Genomic DNA, 16727 nt, shown 5'->3' with positions numbered 1-16727 from the left:
GAGTTGGACAGGGCTGAAGTGACTGAACACGGCATGGCATGTAACAAATTGCCTCTAAATTTAGCAGCTTAAAAATGACAAATGTTTCTCGTCTAACAGTACCTGTGGGTGAGAAATTTAGCTGGGTGAATTCTGACTCAGTTGTAGACATTCTGTGACAGGTCATCTAAAGACTTGAATGGGGCTGAAGTATCTGCCTCCATGATGGCTGCAGCCTTAGGTCTTTGTAGGGCTGCTTGATTATCCTCACAGCATGTCAGCTGGCTTTACCCAGAGCAAGTGATACAAGAGGAAACCATATGCCTTATATACCCTATCTTGACAACACACTGCCACAAAATTCTCTTTGTTATAAGTGGGTCACTGAGTCCAACTGACATTCAAGGGAAGCCTTTAGGCTCCACCGTTTTGGGGAGGATGTCAAAAGTTTGTAGACATATTTTGAAACAACCATGAGTCTGTCATATGAAGTCGTTTTCTCAGCTGAAATTGATTATCTCTGTTGTAGCACATGCTATAGTCTTTCTGACTTGTGTAGTCACAGTGTTTTCTGGAAGGATGCTTTGGAGAAAAGGTAGTAGTTTTTGAAATGTGAAGCAAGGTTTTATGAATTAAGTTTTGTTGGTGATTTTTCTTTTTTTTTCCCCTCAATTTCTTTTTTTTTTTTTAAAGTTAATTTATTTGTGCTGCATCTTAGTTGTGGCATGTGGAATCTAGTTCCCTGACCAGGGGTTGAACTCAGGCCCCCTGCATTGGGAGTGTGGAGCCTTAGCCACTGGACCACCAAGGAAGTCCCTACAGTAGCCATTTGACTTTCAGAAGCCCTTCCTGGCCTTTCAGCTTAGGAATTGCCCTATATGAAGCATGGGGGCTACTGCTTGGGGAGGCCCAGGCCCCATGGGCATAAGGAATAGGTAGCAAGGTGACCCATCTGTATCATCCAGAACTGAGCTGGCACCATTGTGCCCCAGACCGGGACGGTGTCCCCTGCCCACTGTTGGATATTTTTAAAATTTTTGCATCTTATTAGCTTTATTTCTAACATAGCTGGAACCTATTCCAATTAAGAGGTTGTTAACGGCTTTGATAAGAACGGTTTCAGTGGAGCAGTGGGCTGGTAATGAGACTTCAGTGGATTCAAGAGTGAATTGCAGGTTAGGAAGAGGTGACCACGGGTAAAGATAAGCTTATGAAAAGTTTGAGTAAATACTGGAAAAGGAATTAGAAACTGTGTGTAAAGTACAGTATTGACAAACTGACCTAAGATTTCCCTGGTGGTGCCGTAGATAGGAATCCAGCTGCCAGTGGAGGGGACGTGGGTGTGGTCCCTGGTCGGGGAGGTCCACGTGCTGCGGGCAGCTACAACCTGCGCACCTCCGCTGCTGAGACCCAGGGACCTAGAGCCTGTGCTCCGCCCCAGGAGAAGCCACCACAGAGAGCAGTCCGTGCACCATGACTAGAGAGCAGCCCCTGCTCACCACAACCAGAGAAAGCCCGTGTGCAGCAACGAAGACCCAGCACAACCACAAGTAATAAATAATTTTCAAAAAACTGGCCTGTATGCTGTCCACCTTGGCCAAGCTGATACGGGCTCAGTCCAACAAGTTGAAGGTATTTTAAACTGTTGAGGGGTACAGGCTTAACTCCTGATGTTTGGAGTCAGCTGCTTCCTCTGTAGCCTCCTAGTGAGTCCTTCTGTTCCTGAATAAAATGTATAGTTTGCACTAATTTGTATATCAATGCAGTATACCTGTCAGAAGATCATCGCCAAATGTGCATCATCATAAATGATGTTTTGGTTAAAAAAAATGTGATAGGGGAAATTGGTGGAGGAAACCCAGGGCAAGAAAATGATAGCTATGGGGTATTAAGTGTCAAGCATATACTGTATCCTTCATGTGTTTTATATTATTTCACTGCATCTTGGTAACCACTCTACCAGGGTTGTGGTTATCCCCGTTTTCTGATTGAGCAGATTTAGAATCCATAGCCTTATCTCCCCTTATCCTAGTTTCTGCCGCTGATGGCTGTAAGCTTGGTCAGGTTTCTCCGTTTCCTCATTTGTAAAAAAGCTTGGTTATGATCCTTAAGTCCTTTCTAGCTCTAGGTTCCTGGGGATCTGTACTGCTACTGCTGCTGCTAAGTCACTTCAGTCGTGTCCGACTCTGTGCGACCCCATCCCTGGGATTCTCCAGGCAAGAACACTGGAGTGGGTTGCCATTTGCTTCTCCAGTGCATAAAAGTGAAAAGTGAAAGTGAAGTCACTCAGTCATGTCTGACTCTTCGCGACCCCATGGACTGCAGCCTACCAGGCTCCTCTGTCCATGGGATTTTCCAGGCAAGAGTACTGGAGTGGGGTGCCATTGCCTTCTACGGGGATCTGTAAATAGTTACTAAATAGTGTTGCTACTGGGTATGAAAAAAGGCTATTCAGGGTATTTCCCCCTCTCAGTGAATTAATAACTTAGTGGTAACACTGTCCTCTTGTCCAGACTAAATAATTTATTTTCCCATCACACAGTGCGTACCCATTATGTATGTGGCCTTAGAAGGCTACTGTAAAATAAATCAAGTAAATGGGCTCGATGACAGGCTCTCCATCAGTTGTTACTAGCCCTGGGCACAGAGCTACCTGTGAGACTGTGTGATGATTTTAAAGTGTGTTATAGGTTAAGTACTAAGTATTTTTATTAATTTAGAAAGTACTTTGGCATGTGGCCTTTAAAAATTACATTATTATGTTACCATAAATCTTGATTAAGGCAACAAAATGTATTTACTATGGCCAGCTTCACAGCTGGGGTGAAATATTTTATAGTGTGTATAATGAGCCGCTAGATGATGGTGATTCTCTGTTCACATCTGAAAAATGAGAGTTGGGAAATTAATTAGAAGCTTTAAAAGTCTATTTAAGTGTGAAAATTAATTTCGAGTAGCAGTATCACGTGCCCAGTGAGTACTAAATAATTGAGAAGGAGGAGGGATAAAAGGAAATTATGAGGCTTTCAAATCTTCTTAAGTCCATTTTGGGAAAAGATTAGAACAACAATATTATGCTACTGTGATTTTCAAAGACATCCTTTACAACATGATGCGTAAAGAAACAAAATTTGCAAGTAATAAGCATTTTAAGATTAAATATTCTAATTTTGAGTCAATGTGTTCTAGATACAGTGTCCTGGCAAGCAGAGGCTATGGTCCTCAGAAGGCATTCTGAAAATTTATAGGGACAGTTTGGTTTTCTTATTTGGTTGAGATGCATATTATTTTATTATAAATTATTAAAAAATCTCTTCCTTATAGCTAATGTATTTTTTATAAGTAACTAGTAGGTTCTCAATCTATGAACTTTATTACAGAACAGTAGGCAATATAGCAAAATTTTTGTTATAAAAAGTGGGTGTTGAGTCTGATAGGGTTGTTGGCCACTGCATTAGTTTTCTGTTGATGTGCCACAAACTTACAGCTGGAAACTGCAGCCCCTCATGATAATTTCTGTAGGTCAGAAGTCCAGGCATGGGATAGCTATATTCTTTGCTCTGGGTCTTACCAAGCTGAATTTGAGGGGACTCTAGGGGCTGTGGTCTCATCTGAGATTTGGGGTCCTCCACCAGGCTCTTTGGTTGTTAGCAGAATGGCTGAAGTCCTCATTTTCTTTGCTGGCTGTCTGCTGGGGGTCCCTCTCAGCTCTTAGAGGCCACTTTCAGGTCTAACTACAGGGCCCTCTCACAACCTGACAACTTCTTCAAAGCCAGCAGGAAAACCTCTCCAGTTGACTGGAGTGTCTCATATAAGGTTGCCTGATTACAGGATTGACTATAACTATGCCAAAGCCCTCTGGCCTGAGGGAGCTTATCATGTGCCAAGGAACATTAGGGAAATGACGTGGAGTCAGAAGGGGGCCAGACTCCACAAGCCTTGAAGGCCTAGTTAAGTATTTTTCCTTCTCTTGTGTTAAGAGACTTGGGAAGCCACTGAAGGTATTTAAGTAGGGATGAGAGTCATGGAGGGGTTGAGGGAAAGAGTTCATAATCAGTTTTATAATGTGACATTCAGTCTGGTTGATATATGGGGACAGTTTGGAGTAAAAATAGAGAGATGGGTTAGAAACATGGTCTGAGTGAGAGGCAGGGGTGGTGTGGACTAGAATGGAAGTTGCCAAGAAGTAAATGAGTTTGAGAGCTCATTTAGGAGGTAAAATTAAAAGGCTTGCTGATAAATTAGGTATGGGAGGTAAGGTTGAAGTAGATGTCATTCTGGTTTCCATAATTGGGTTCACAGAGCTGGGGAACATTGTAGAAGGGCAGGTTTTTTAGTGGCAGAGAGATGTAGGGAGGACAAAGTGAATTTTGAAGTACTTTTGAGGTAACCAAGTAGAGATATAAACTAGTCAGAGGGATGTTGAGATCTGGAATTCAGGGAAGAGAGCTGTTAATATCTACATGGCCTTTTTGGGTTAATTTTGAGGGCTTTAAATATGCTAGAAACTGTATTAGCTACTGGGAATGTAAAGACGACTAAGAATTAATTCAGTATTTGTTGCATGAATTCATGTTGTTATTCTCTGGAAGTTTGCTTACCAATAAGACAAATCACTAACAAGATCACTGGATGCTGTTGATGGGGGCAGAGATGGAGGAAAATAATCTGATTTCAAAGCGCATAAAAGAGACACCTGACGAAGATTGGCAGTATCAGTGGAGGCTGTTGCTGAAGGGTGTGAGGTCTGTTCCTGAACCTCAAAAGAGCAGGCAAATTTAGCCGGATGAGGAGAATATAAGAATTTCCAGTAGTAAAAGCTTGTTGTATGAGAGAAGACAATGAAATCTCAGAAGAGCCAACAGTTCCAAATCCCTGGCTTTCACTATAGGCTGGACACGTGGTGGTAAGGCAGCGTCTGTGCTTAAGTTGGGTGTTTCATGGTGGTGGTCTGGACTTCTGATGTAGCTGATTTTGCTATGCAACCATTTTGGAAAGAGGGGAGAAGAGTGTTCAATAGTTGGAACGGACTTCAGAGAACTTTAACCCTTTCTTCTCATTTACGAGTGAGGTTACCAGTAGCCAAGGAGTATACTTTGCTGATTCCTTGTTAGCAAATCTGTCTCCCGGTGTCCAAGCTAAGCTTCTTCAAACTGCTGCAGGAGTGGCCATGCCCTTTAACTGTGTGTTTCCATGTCCTCTGACATACTCATGTGGAAGAAAGTGTACTGGAAATACTCAGATGCTGCCGCTGAGTAGTGTGGGTCTCTGTGGGTGCTGTGTCTTTGGAAGAGAAACGCGAGATTCTCTCTGGACTGTCTGTGTTTGTGCCCTCTTTCCATTTTTTTATCCACTTGTCTCTGTCCTTTTCCCCCTCATGTGTTAGCGAATAATAACAATAGTATAGTGGAGTGATAATAGTGGTTAACACTGAACATTTATTATGTGTCAGGCACCATAGTAATTGTTTTACCTTACTTAATTCTACCAGCAGTCCTCTGAGAGATTACTTTAGTACCACCACATTTTATAGAAGAAAACATGGAGGCTTAGAAAAACAAGACCTAGAAACCCACTGTGTCCAGGGTCACACAGTGATAAGTGGTGGTGCCGAGATTTGAACTCGGGCAGAGTGATTCTGGATGCTTTTTACTGCCTTTCCTAATACAGTTTATAAGCAGTTCTGCCAGGAGAAGCATAATGTGAGCTACAAATGCAAGCTGTGTTTGTAATTGAAGTTTTTTTAGTAGCCACGATGAAGGAAAGAAAAACAGGTCAAATTAATTTAGAGATATTTTTATTAAGCCCAGTATATCTAAAATACTGTCATTTCAACATCTCAGTGTGAAAAAATAAGTGAGATATCTTCGTAAGTCTTTGAAATACAATATTTATTTTATAGCATGTCTCAACTTGGACTAGCCATGTATTCAAGAGTTCAGCGACTAGCTACCATTTTGGTCAGTGCAACTCCAAGGGCGCAGGAGAGTGCATGAAAATTCTGTCCTGCTGAGTCGAGCCAGAGAGAGAGAGAACCTGCTGAAAAATCTGCAGATGAAACCAATGAAGAAGGCAGAGTGGTAATTCCTGGGTCTTATCCAGCAAGCAGGGGCGAGTGGCGAAGAGTTTTCTCTCCTATCGCCCTGAATCTAAATGAGGTATCTTTTTTTTTCTTCCCACATTGAGACTCAGCATTTTGGTATAGTGTTACGGGTAGTTTCCATAGTGGTCTGATCCTTAGGTACTTTTGGGAATAAAGAGGCATTTGTGACTGGCCACCAGATGTTGGAATGTTGTTTCTATGGAAAAGACTTTAGAATTCTAAAGCTTATACATTACTTGTTTTTGGAATGTCATCTTCTGTTAGTTGTGAAAGGGGTAAGATTGGAGAACAAACTGTAGTGATCACTTGCTGTGTGATTGCTTTAAGTTACAGGTGTTATAGCACAGGAGAAAAGTAATTAGCTCTTTAAGTTTGTATTTATGGGTAATGCTCATCACCTGTTACTTTCTTCACCTTGTAGCTAGCTAGACTACACCCAATTGCTTGTTGAGTTGAATATTAGCTGAAAAGCAAATATACCTGGAACTGAGCTGTGTGAATCATTTCCTCATGAACTTTTCATTCTTAAACACTTGCTTTCCTTCAGTCCTTCCCCTTAGAAAAAGCAACATGGGCTTATCCCAACAAACTAAATAATATTGGCGTGTAAAAAGAACAGTCCTATCCTTCCTCTGTTCTGAGAATGCAGACCTGTGCACTAAAAAGCACGTCAACCAGTGTTTTATATTTTTGTGGATAGAAAAATAGAATAGTGATATAGCAAAGATTTTTTACCAGAATGTTAACTCTCAGGACTATACTGTTGTTAATACTTGTGTACATTCTTGAAGTATCTATAGAGTTTACAATTGAAAAACCGTAAATCACGAGACACTTAGGAAGAGAACACTAAAAATGGTGCTGCATAATAATTAAGTGTTTTAAGTTTTAAAATACTTGAAAAATATGAGAAGCATCATGCAAAGTGTGATATGGGAATATAGCCTTGATTAGCAAAGTGGAAATTTGGAAACCAAACACCTGCTGAATATTAGAGGGAGGGAGAACTTCTTAATGAAAACATTTGGTTGTAAACTGTTGAGAGAGATTTTTAAGATGAGCACATGTATTTTTATAATCAGCTCCTGAGAGTGACATGGACTCCCAAGTTTGTGTATCCACAAACTCATTTCATTCCAGTGTGATATTTGTTTGTTGATTACTGTCCTTGTGGGATGCGAGAAAGACCTAGTCACTGCCCTCCAGGATTTTGTTTTAGCTTATGTTAGCTATTAAAAATCTCTTATTTACTAAAACTCTGTTCCATCAGTGTTTGCTCTTTTCTTCTCAAATTACCTCTCAGAAAAGTACAGCAGGTCAGAAATCATCTATATCAGTGTTTTCATCCTTTTGTTTGGTGGCGAGTGCAGGGGGGAGGCTTCCTTTAGGTAAACAGATATTTCATCACTTTTTAAAGGTTCCACTTCTTAAAATTTTTTGAAATATTTAAATAAAAGATAAATTGATCCTTATTTTAAAAGAAGGAAACATCACAACAATGTAAAGCTGTTATACAACAATAAAAAAGAAAAAAGGATACTCTTCACAAGTACATTGAGTTTAAACATAAACCTTCCCATTTATTCCCTTCCATCCCCTAACTCCCACCCTCTCTTCCGGGAGGTTACTTACTGCTGTTAATAGTTGGTGTGTGGCCTTGCAGTTCTTTTTTCCAATGTGTGTATTTACTTAATTTGTTCAGTAGATATTTAAGTGCCTTCTTAAATGTATACATACACTTACATATATTTATATAGTTGAATCCTGTTGAACTAAAGCCTGTCCTCTTTACTTACTGTGTTTTGGAACTTGGGTCAGAACTTTTGATCTGTTCCTTTCTTATTATTGGCTGTATTGTATGAATGCATTGCAGTTTATCACCCCCTCCCTCACCTTTCTGCTATTGCAAGCAATGCTAAATTAAATATTCTAGAAACACAGTTGCTGGGTTATAGGTAATACATATTTAAAAATCTGACAGATTGTGCTAAGCTAACCTCTAAAAAGCTGAACCAGTTTATATTTCCAATAGTCACATGAGGTCACTGATCCTACATATATGATTTAGTTATGTAGAGATTTAGAACTTGAAGGGACCACAGAATGTGGCCTAACTCCATCCACTCCTTTTCTAAGATAGAAGATGAATCTCAGAGACTTGAAATGATTTGCCCAGATCTTACCCAGCAGAACTATGTCCCAGTCTCTGATCTGTGTTCCCTTGAAGGCCTCTTAGTTTAGACAGATTTAGACAGTGTGAGATTAGTTTAGACAGTATGAGATTCTACCATACTGTTTGTCTGTTTCTGTTCCTTTTCTGTTGTTACTCAAAGCACACTTCCTTTTCAGTTTCACATTTTCTGATAGTGCCCTGAGATTCTTGCCTTTGCCATCTTGTCTACATGGAACATCTTTCATTTAATATCCTTAAAAAGCTGCCTTCTTCCATTATTTAAAGCCCTCCTTCTCCACAGGGTGTATGGGTTACTTTAGATTTAGCCATAGGCATAGCACAGCAAAGGAAGTATTTTATTAACATTCCTTATCAGCAGCTGATGCCACCCTGTTAGCCAAGTAAAATATAAGCTTCTTTTATAAACTTGGAGAAGGAAATAGATTGCAGGCATTTGTCTGTTGCAGGATTTCTGCTACGTTTGATCATTTTATGTTTGTCAGATAATATGATGGCATTAAACTAAATGAACTCCATCTTAACATTAAACATTTTATTAGTTACAGTTTATTTTTTCTCTTAGAAATAACAGAAAGTAGTCTATTTATATAAAGTATAACTTGCATCTCCTCCTCTTGTGTTAATATAATTATTTCTAATTATATTCCTAAACATGTCTGCATTGAAGGCTTGCTTCTCTTATAAAGGCATGGTCTTGGTAGCTTTTCTGGATGGGCTGTGAGAATTTGTGTCAGTGACATCCCAAGTTGGTACTGTGGTTGAGCTGGTGACATGCCAAGATTGACTTTAGGTAAAGAATCAACTGATGGAATTCTAAGAAACAGAACAGCCTTGGTGCATATTTTGATGATGATAAAAGAGGTAGAATTCAGTATTAGATGTGAATTAAATTTGGCCTATGAATATTGTTCAGAACTGAGAATAGCAGTCTAATCATAAGCTCATCAATTATTCAGTAGCATCTTGGGGGTATTAGTGCACAGAATACAGAACACCTATCTACTACCCTTTAGAGTTTTTGTTCTAAGACAGAAGGGGAGAAGCATGCATTATTCTTTTTTAATGCATTTTATTCTTCCACAGTGTGGGTGAAGTTTATATGTGCACCAGAAGAGTGCACATACAGGCAGGCCACATGGTTGTGTATTCCCGGGGGTTTGTGGAAGATCTGGGGTGGGATTAAGTTTGGATCATGAAAAGATGACAGTTTTACAGGAAAGTCCATTTTTTCCTATAATTGTAAGAGAGGTGAATTTCTTGAACTTTTGCCTAAATTTTTTGTTCCTAAAATGAGTCATTTTCTTGATATGTGTTATTCATCCCCTTATTCTCTGTATACACTATAAATTTGGCTTTGGCTGTAGAAGGGCTTCCCCGGTGGCTCAGCTGGTAAAGAATCCGCCTGCAATGTGGGAGACCTGGGTTCAATCCATGGGTTGGGAAGGTCTCCTGGAGAAGGGAATGGCTCCCCACTCCAGTTTTCTGGCCAGGAGAATTCCATGGACTGTATAGTCCATGGGGTCACAAAGAGTTGGACAGGACTGAGTGACTTTCACTTTCACTTGGCCTAAGCCATAGATTTGGGCCAGTGGGTCTTATTTTGGACAGTAACTACTAGACTACGTGAGGATCATTCTCTCTGAGTTTTATTCTTTCCTTTCATTGCAGTAGGGAATGGTGTGTTGGAGGAACAAAGACAGTGCTCATAAAACCAAAGGAAGGGGTTATATGGGGAGGGGGGCAAAGGAAGACTAGTATAGTTTGTGAACATGTCCTTTAGATTATGTGCTAGAATGGCAACAAATAAATTTGTAAATCAAGATTTTTAGGTGGACTGATTTCTCAGTTGATCTTTTTTTTTTATTTCAGTTTTCTCAGAAGATAGCCAGGATAGCAGGGTTTAACAAACTGCATCAAAGTATGCACAGCAGAACATTTTTATGACATCTACAAATGAAAAGCCAATTTCCTTTACCCAGACAATAATCCAAATGTTCACAGTAGCTTCACTACAAAGAAATTAAATTGTTGTAATTGGTGATTCCACTGCTTTAATGGGAGTTCATGCTATAATAACCTTTATTAATTAGGAAAATATCATATAATTTAAATCTGGGCAAGAATATTACAGACCCATAAGGTGCCACTGAAGAAATTAAAAAGAAATGGCTGTCCTGTATTTTCAAATATTATTACAACTAATAACCTCTGTACTCACCATGACTTTTTCATTGTTTTTTGGGGGGGCTCTTGGTGCATATATTTTTCTGTTCCTAGTGTACAGTTCATATAATTTTCAATAGACTTGAGACCAATAAGGCTGATAACCCCAAAAAGGATAGTTATATAAACTCTGAGATCTATAAATGAAAGCCACTTCTAAGAGTTTCTGTTTGTGACTTGTCATTGCCATCTTGCAGAGGGTTGTCTTATAGGGAGTTACACAGTGGCACGAACAAGAGCTGAGAGACAGAGGGTAGGTTGGTGACTGAATAACTTAGGTCTTTGGGTAATAGGTTAATAAAATCTGGTGGTGAGTTTCTGTATCTTTAATCCCTTTCTGAAGCATAAACTCAAGAAGGTGCTCTGTAGGGAAGAAAGAAGAAACAAGCTTCAATATTTGGGGAAACTTTAAAATGTAATATTAATGGAATGAAACTCACTTGGGTCACTTGTTATTTTGTTTTAGGATACCTGATTTGAATGCTTTTGTTTGAAGGCATTTGGGAAAGATTGTTTTAATTAGAGACTGGATCTAGAGAAACTGAAGTACTGAATAGAAAATAAAAATAATACTGCAAATTATTGTATATATTGGGCCATTTTTGCTTTGGGAGTCTCAAATATTTTGTGATTGAATAATAGAGTAGCTTCTCGCAGCCACCACAGAATTAGATGTCATTGCCAAACTGAGCCAGGAGCATTGCCCAGTTGAGGAAAACGCTTCTTAAAATATGGCCCAAGCACTGGTAGGCCTTGATGAGAAAATACTGGCAAATGTCAGGGAATCTCATGGTCTTTGGTTTATATATCCTTTGGCATCTTATTAATGACCATACAAGGGAAGCATTAAGAATATGCACAATGTGGCATTCATAAATCCATGTTAGAGTAATACTGGAGTTCATACAAGATTCTGATTTGGTGTTCTACTAAGAAGTCTGACTTAAGCAGTCTGTATCTGCATTATAGAACTCCTATTCCACATGTGAACATGCATAAGTTAGAATTATTTTATATTTTTTGAAAAGATACATATCACTGTTATGTAGAGTTACATTCAAGTTGTTTCTGTTCTTCCCTTATAATTGCTATTTAGTCTTGTCATTATCAATTTAATTTGTTACAAGTTGTTTACCTAGTTAACTGTAGTGTATATTGATGCATATTTGTGTTAATAATATTCGTGGTCTATAATTTTTCAGTAGAGTTTTAAAACATTGTAGTTAAAAAAGTTGGATTGAAAAATGACACTGCCTTTTTTTTTTTTTTTAACACCTTGGCATATTTTACCTGGTCTGAATAGAGTGTATTTAAAAAAAAAATTGAGAACTGGTCTGAGGAGCTAGTTGGCAGGTCTAGTAGTCAGAGAATCATTTCTGACTTCTTCCATATTACTACAGCATAGCTCTAATAAGTTCAGAACTTTGTCAGACTTTGGTTTAAATATGCTATTTATTGTCTTTGTCCTTGGACTTGTTGCCTAATCTTGTTTGTCCTTCAATTTTTCCTGTCTGTTAAATAAAAAAAACAGTATGTGCCTAATCTAATTGTTTGAATACCAGGTAGGATGGTGTGTGTAAAATGCTAAGGACTCTGCCTAGCTTATACTGAAGTCCTCAGTAATAGTAACCATTATTATTTGTTGTTGTTCTTGTTCAGTCATGCCCTACTTTTTTGTGACCACGTTGACTGTAACCTGCCAGGCTCCTCTGTCCTTGGGATTTCCAAGGCAAGAATACTGGAGTAGGTTGCCATTTCCTTTTCTAAGGGATCTTCCCGATCGAGGGATGGAACCTATATCTCCTGCATTGCAGGTGGATTTTTTTTTTTTTTTACCACTGAACCACCTGGTATAGATAACCATTATTATTAGATAAGAATAATGTGTCCCTACTGCACAATTGTAATTTGTTACTATTAGTAGATTGTTACTTTAGGTTTCTGCCTTTAGAATACATACATGTATATATATATGAGCGTGTACTATACATGATCTACTATATGCTGTGTTTTAGGTGTGCAGCAGAGTGATGCAGCTGTATATTTACGTACATTTATTCTTTTTCAGATTCTTTATAAGTTATCACAGAATATTGAGTAGGGTTCCCTGTGCTATACAGTAGGTCCTTGTTATCTATTTTATGTATAGTAGTGTGTATACGTTTCGGAGAAGGCAATGGCACCCCACTCCAGTACCCTTGCCTGGAAAATCCCATGGACAGAGGAGCCTGGTAGGCTGCAGTCCACGGGGTCGCGAAGAGTCGGACACGACTGAGCGACTTCACTTTCACTTTTCACTTTTATGCATTGGAGAAGGAAATGGCAACCCACTCCGGTGTTCTTGCCTGGAGAATCCCAGGGATGGGGTCGCACAGAGTCGGACACGACTGAAGTGACTTAGCAGTAGCAGTGTATATGTTAATCTCAAGTTCCTAATTTATCCCTTCCTCCTCACATTTCCACTTTGATAACCATAAGTTTGTTTTCAAAATCTGTGAGTCTTTTTGTAAATAAGTTCATTTGTATCATTTTTAAAAATTAAATTCCACATGAGTGATATCAGATGATATTTGTCTTTCTCTGACTTACTTCACTTAGTATGATAATCTCTAGGTTCATCCATGTTGCTGCAAATGGCATTATTTTGTTCTTTTTTGAAGTGAAGTGAAGTCGCTCAGTCGTTTCCTACTCTTTGCGACCCCATGGACCCTATCCATGGGATTCTCCAAGCAAGAATACTGGAGTGGGTTGCCATTTCCTTCACCAGATGGCTGAATAATATTCCATTGTATATATGTACCACATCTTCTTCCTCTGTCAATGGATGTTTGGTTGCTTCCATGTCTTGACTATTGAAAATAGTGCTTCAGTGAACTTTGGGATGCATGTATCTTTTTGAAGTATTGTTTTCTCCAGATATATGCCCAGTAGTGGGATTACTGGATCACTTGGTAGTTCTGTTTTTAGTTTTTCCTTTATTTTTAAGGAACCTCTGTACTGTTCTCCAAGGTGGTTGTACCAATTTGCATTGCCACCAACAGTGTAGGAGGGTTCTCTTTTCTCTACTCCCTCTCCAGCATTTAAAGTTTGTAGACATTTTGATGATGGTCATTCTGACTGATGTGAGGTTATGCCTTATTGTAGTTTTGATTTGCATTTCTCTAAAAATTAATGATGTTGAGCATCTTTTCATATGCTTTTGGACCATCTGTATGTCTTCTTTGGAGAAATGCCTATTTAGATCTTCTGTCCATTTTTTTGATTGAGTTGTTTTTTGACAAAGAGCTGCATGAGCTGCTTACATAGTTTGGAGGCTAATCCCTTGTTGGTTGCTTCATTTACAGATATGTTCTCCTAGTCTGTTTATGTCTTTTTGTTGTTGTTCATGATTTCCTTTGCTCTGCAAAAGCTATAAAGTTTAATTAGGTCCCATTGTTTATTTTTGTTCTTATTTTCATTACTCTAAAAGGTGAATCAAAAAAGATATTGCTACTATTTATGTCAAAAAGTATTCTGCCTATGTTTTCCTCTAAGAGTTGTATAGTGTCCAGCCTTAATATTTAGGTCTTTGATCAGTTTTGAGTATACTTTTGTGTATAATGTTAAAAGAATTTTCTAATTTCATTCTTTTACATGTAACTGTCCAGTTTTTCAAGCACTGCTTATTGAAGAGACCACCTCTTGTCCATTGTATATTCTTGCCTCTTTTGTCATAGATTAATTGACCTTAGGTGCATGGGTTTATTTCTGGGCTTCCCATGCTGTTTCATTGATCTATATTTCTGTTTTTACTCCTGTACTGTACTGTTTTGGTTAATGTAACTTTGTAGTATAGTTTGAAGTCATTTTAATGCCTTTAATGTGGAAGTTCGTTGTTAATAATAGAATATGTTTCAAATGATCTTGATAATTTCAAATATGAGGGTTACTTTTATTGAAATATATTTGACATATAACTGTAAATTCAAGATGTACAACATGTTGATTTACTACATTTATTGCATTATTTATTATAATATGATTGCCCTGATACAATAATTAGGACCTCTATCATGTTATATAATTATTTCTTTTTAGTGGTTAGAATAATTAAGCTTTAGTTTCTTAGCAAGTTTGACTATAATACAACATTGTTGTCTATGTTCACTATACTGTGTATTAGATCTCTAGGACTTATTGGGCAATAGGTCACTTTATAAAATCTGATTACTAGGAGTAGAGTTGTCATAATGGCTGTTTTCTTGTTGTCTGCTTGTGTTGGCAATGTTATATTATCTTCAACCAGTGGTTTCCTTGCAGGAACCTTTTAAAATTGACTTATCATTTTGTGAGCAATAATTTAAACTATATAATTTTTGGTAAATTCAAGTAGCAGGCCCAGGCAAACCTGATATTTCCTTTGAACAAAGGAGGACAATTCCTTTTTGCTCATTTTTTTTAGGTTAAAAATATGTATCAGTATAAGTGTTAAGAGGGGCTTCCCAGGTGACTCAGTGGATAAAGAATCCTCCTGAAATGCAGGAGATGTAGGCCGATGCGAGTTCAGTCCCTGGGTCGGGAAGATCCCGTGGAAGAGGGCATGACAACCCACTCCAGTAGTCCTCCCTGGAGAATCCCATGGACAGAGGAGCCTGGTGGACTACAGTCCATAGGGTTGCAAAGAGCGGGACATGACTGAAGTGACTGAGCACTCATGCAAGTGTTAAGATTTTTTCTCCAAATTTCTATGTTTTTTATTCCACTCTCCCTAGGATGTGAATACCCCATTTTAGAGAGCAGTTAGCTAATTATTTGAATATTAACTCTTATTCTGATACAGGAGCATAATAATTTTTTGTGTATGTTTTGGTATGATACCTATGGAAGATAAGTGTCTCTGACTTTCTACAAATCATAAACTCATGGCTAGTTCTAGTGTTGACTTTACTTGTCATCTAGTCCTACTTTCCTCAGTGGACAGTGAGTTCTTCAAAGGTAGCAGCTTTCTTTTATTAATCTTTGTGTTTGTATCACCTAGCACTGTATTGTAGTGAGAGCTCAATAAATCTCTTGTGGAATGAATTATATATAGCTCCAGAAACTAGTTTGTCCTTAGGCAAACAAGTGGTGAATAAATGTGGTAATTGGTAAATGGAATTACATACTCTCTCCATAAAATGATCTCATCAAATATTTTATGATACAGTTCCTTAGTGTTCCAAGCTGAGAAGATCTATAAATATTTATTTACAAACATAAAATCATAGAGTAACAAGAACTTGGAGCTGGACTGGATGTTAAAAACCATTTAATTTTTCCCAAAGAAAGACATTTCAGGAGTCCCAAGACACGAAAATGCCCATGAACTCCAGTCATATTTCTCACTGTAGCACTTTACTGCCTGATGCTGCTGCTCTTCTGCAAGGTTTAAAAATGGATCTGCAGAATATCAGAATCAAGGTTATACCTACCAGTATGGTCAGTCTACACCTGTTTATTCAAACTGTTGGATGACAAGGGTAGAGTATATATCAAAAGAAGTGAGGCATCCTTCCCATAAGAACATAGACTGTGATTTTTTGTGAGTGTTTTAAGATGCAGACGAGACATTATTTATCTCCCCAAGCGATATTAATTTAAAGTTTAAGGATTACTACTTCAAATTACACACCACATGGGTACTAAGAGCAGAAAGAAATTGCTAAACCATATGCTTGTAAATACCATCTCTTTCCTCAAGAGAAAAATAATTTATATTTTGCAATTAAAGAGCAGGTCTTTTTTCCCATAAAGTTCTTTCAGTCAAGAAATACATGGGGCACAGAGGGCTTCCCAGGGGAGATTTAATACAGTGTTCAAGGACTCTTTGGCATCTCCACCTGGTGGAGCTTTGGTCTTTGTCTATTTCCTGATTAAACTCTGGAGAGTAAACTTTAAGTTAAAAAATTATAGTAAACCCTTGTTAAAGAAAAGTTTGTAAACAGTTCTATTGGAAGTAACTTTTAAGTAAGGAAGTTGATATTTAGGTCAGTGTGGTTGTTTCACAATTATAGCATTACAACATTGTGAACTGCATATGGTGCTCTTGCTTTATTGATGGACGTTGTTTCCTATTTTGGTGAGAACAAATGCGTGTGGGTTTTTTATTGCATAATAAATAGTCAATAACCCTGAGAATTTTAGTACTGCAGCTTAGCAGTTTTTTTTCTTTTTAAATTCTGATGTGTTTGAATCCAGGAAAGTTTAACC

At 38.2% G+C, this 16727-nt stretch overlaps 1 protein-coding gene across 2 annotated transcripts in view; it reads left to right on the top strand.

The window, feature by feature from the left end:
* BTBD9 (BTB domain containing 9) overlaps positions 1 to 16727 on the top strand; it is a 406336-nt gene that overhangs the window by 10999 nt on the left and 378610 nt on the right. The gene's annotated exons all lie outside the window — the stretch shown is intronic.

The sequence above is a fragment of the Dama dama genome, chromosome 7 (assembly GCF_033118175.1).
Source record: "Dama dama isolate Ldn47 chromosome 7, ASM3311817v1, whole genome shotgun sequence".
In the NCBI taxonomy this organism is placed as follows: domain Eukaryota; kingdom Metazoa; phylum Chordata; class Mammalia; order Artiodactyla; family Cervidae; genus Dama; species Dama dama.
The sequence above is the reverse complement of the archived record's forward strand: the minus strand, read 5'-3'. Positions and strand labels throughout refer to the sequence as shown.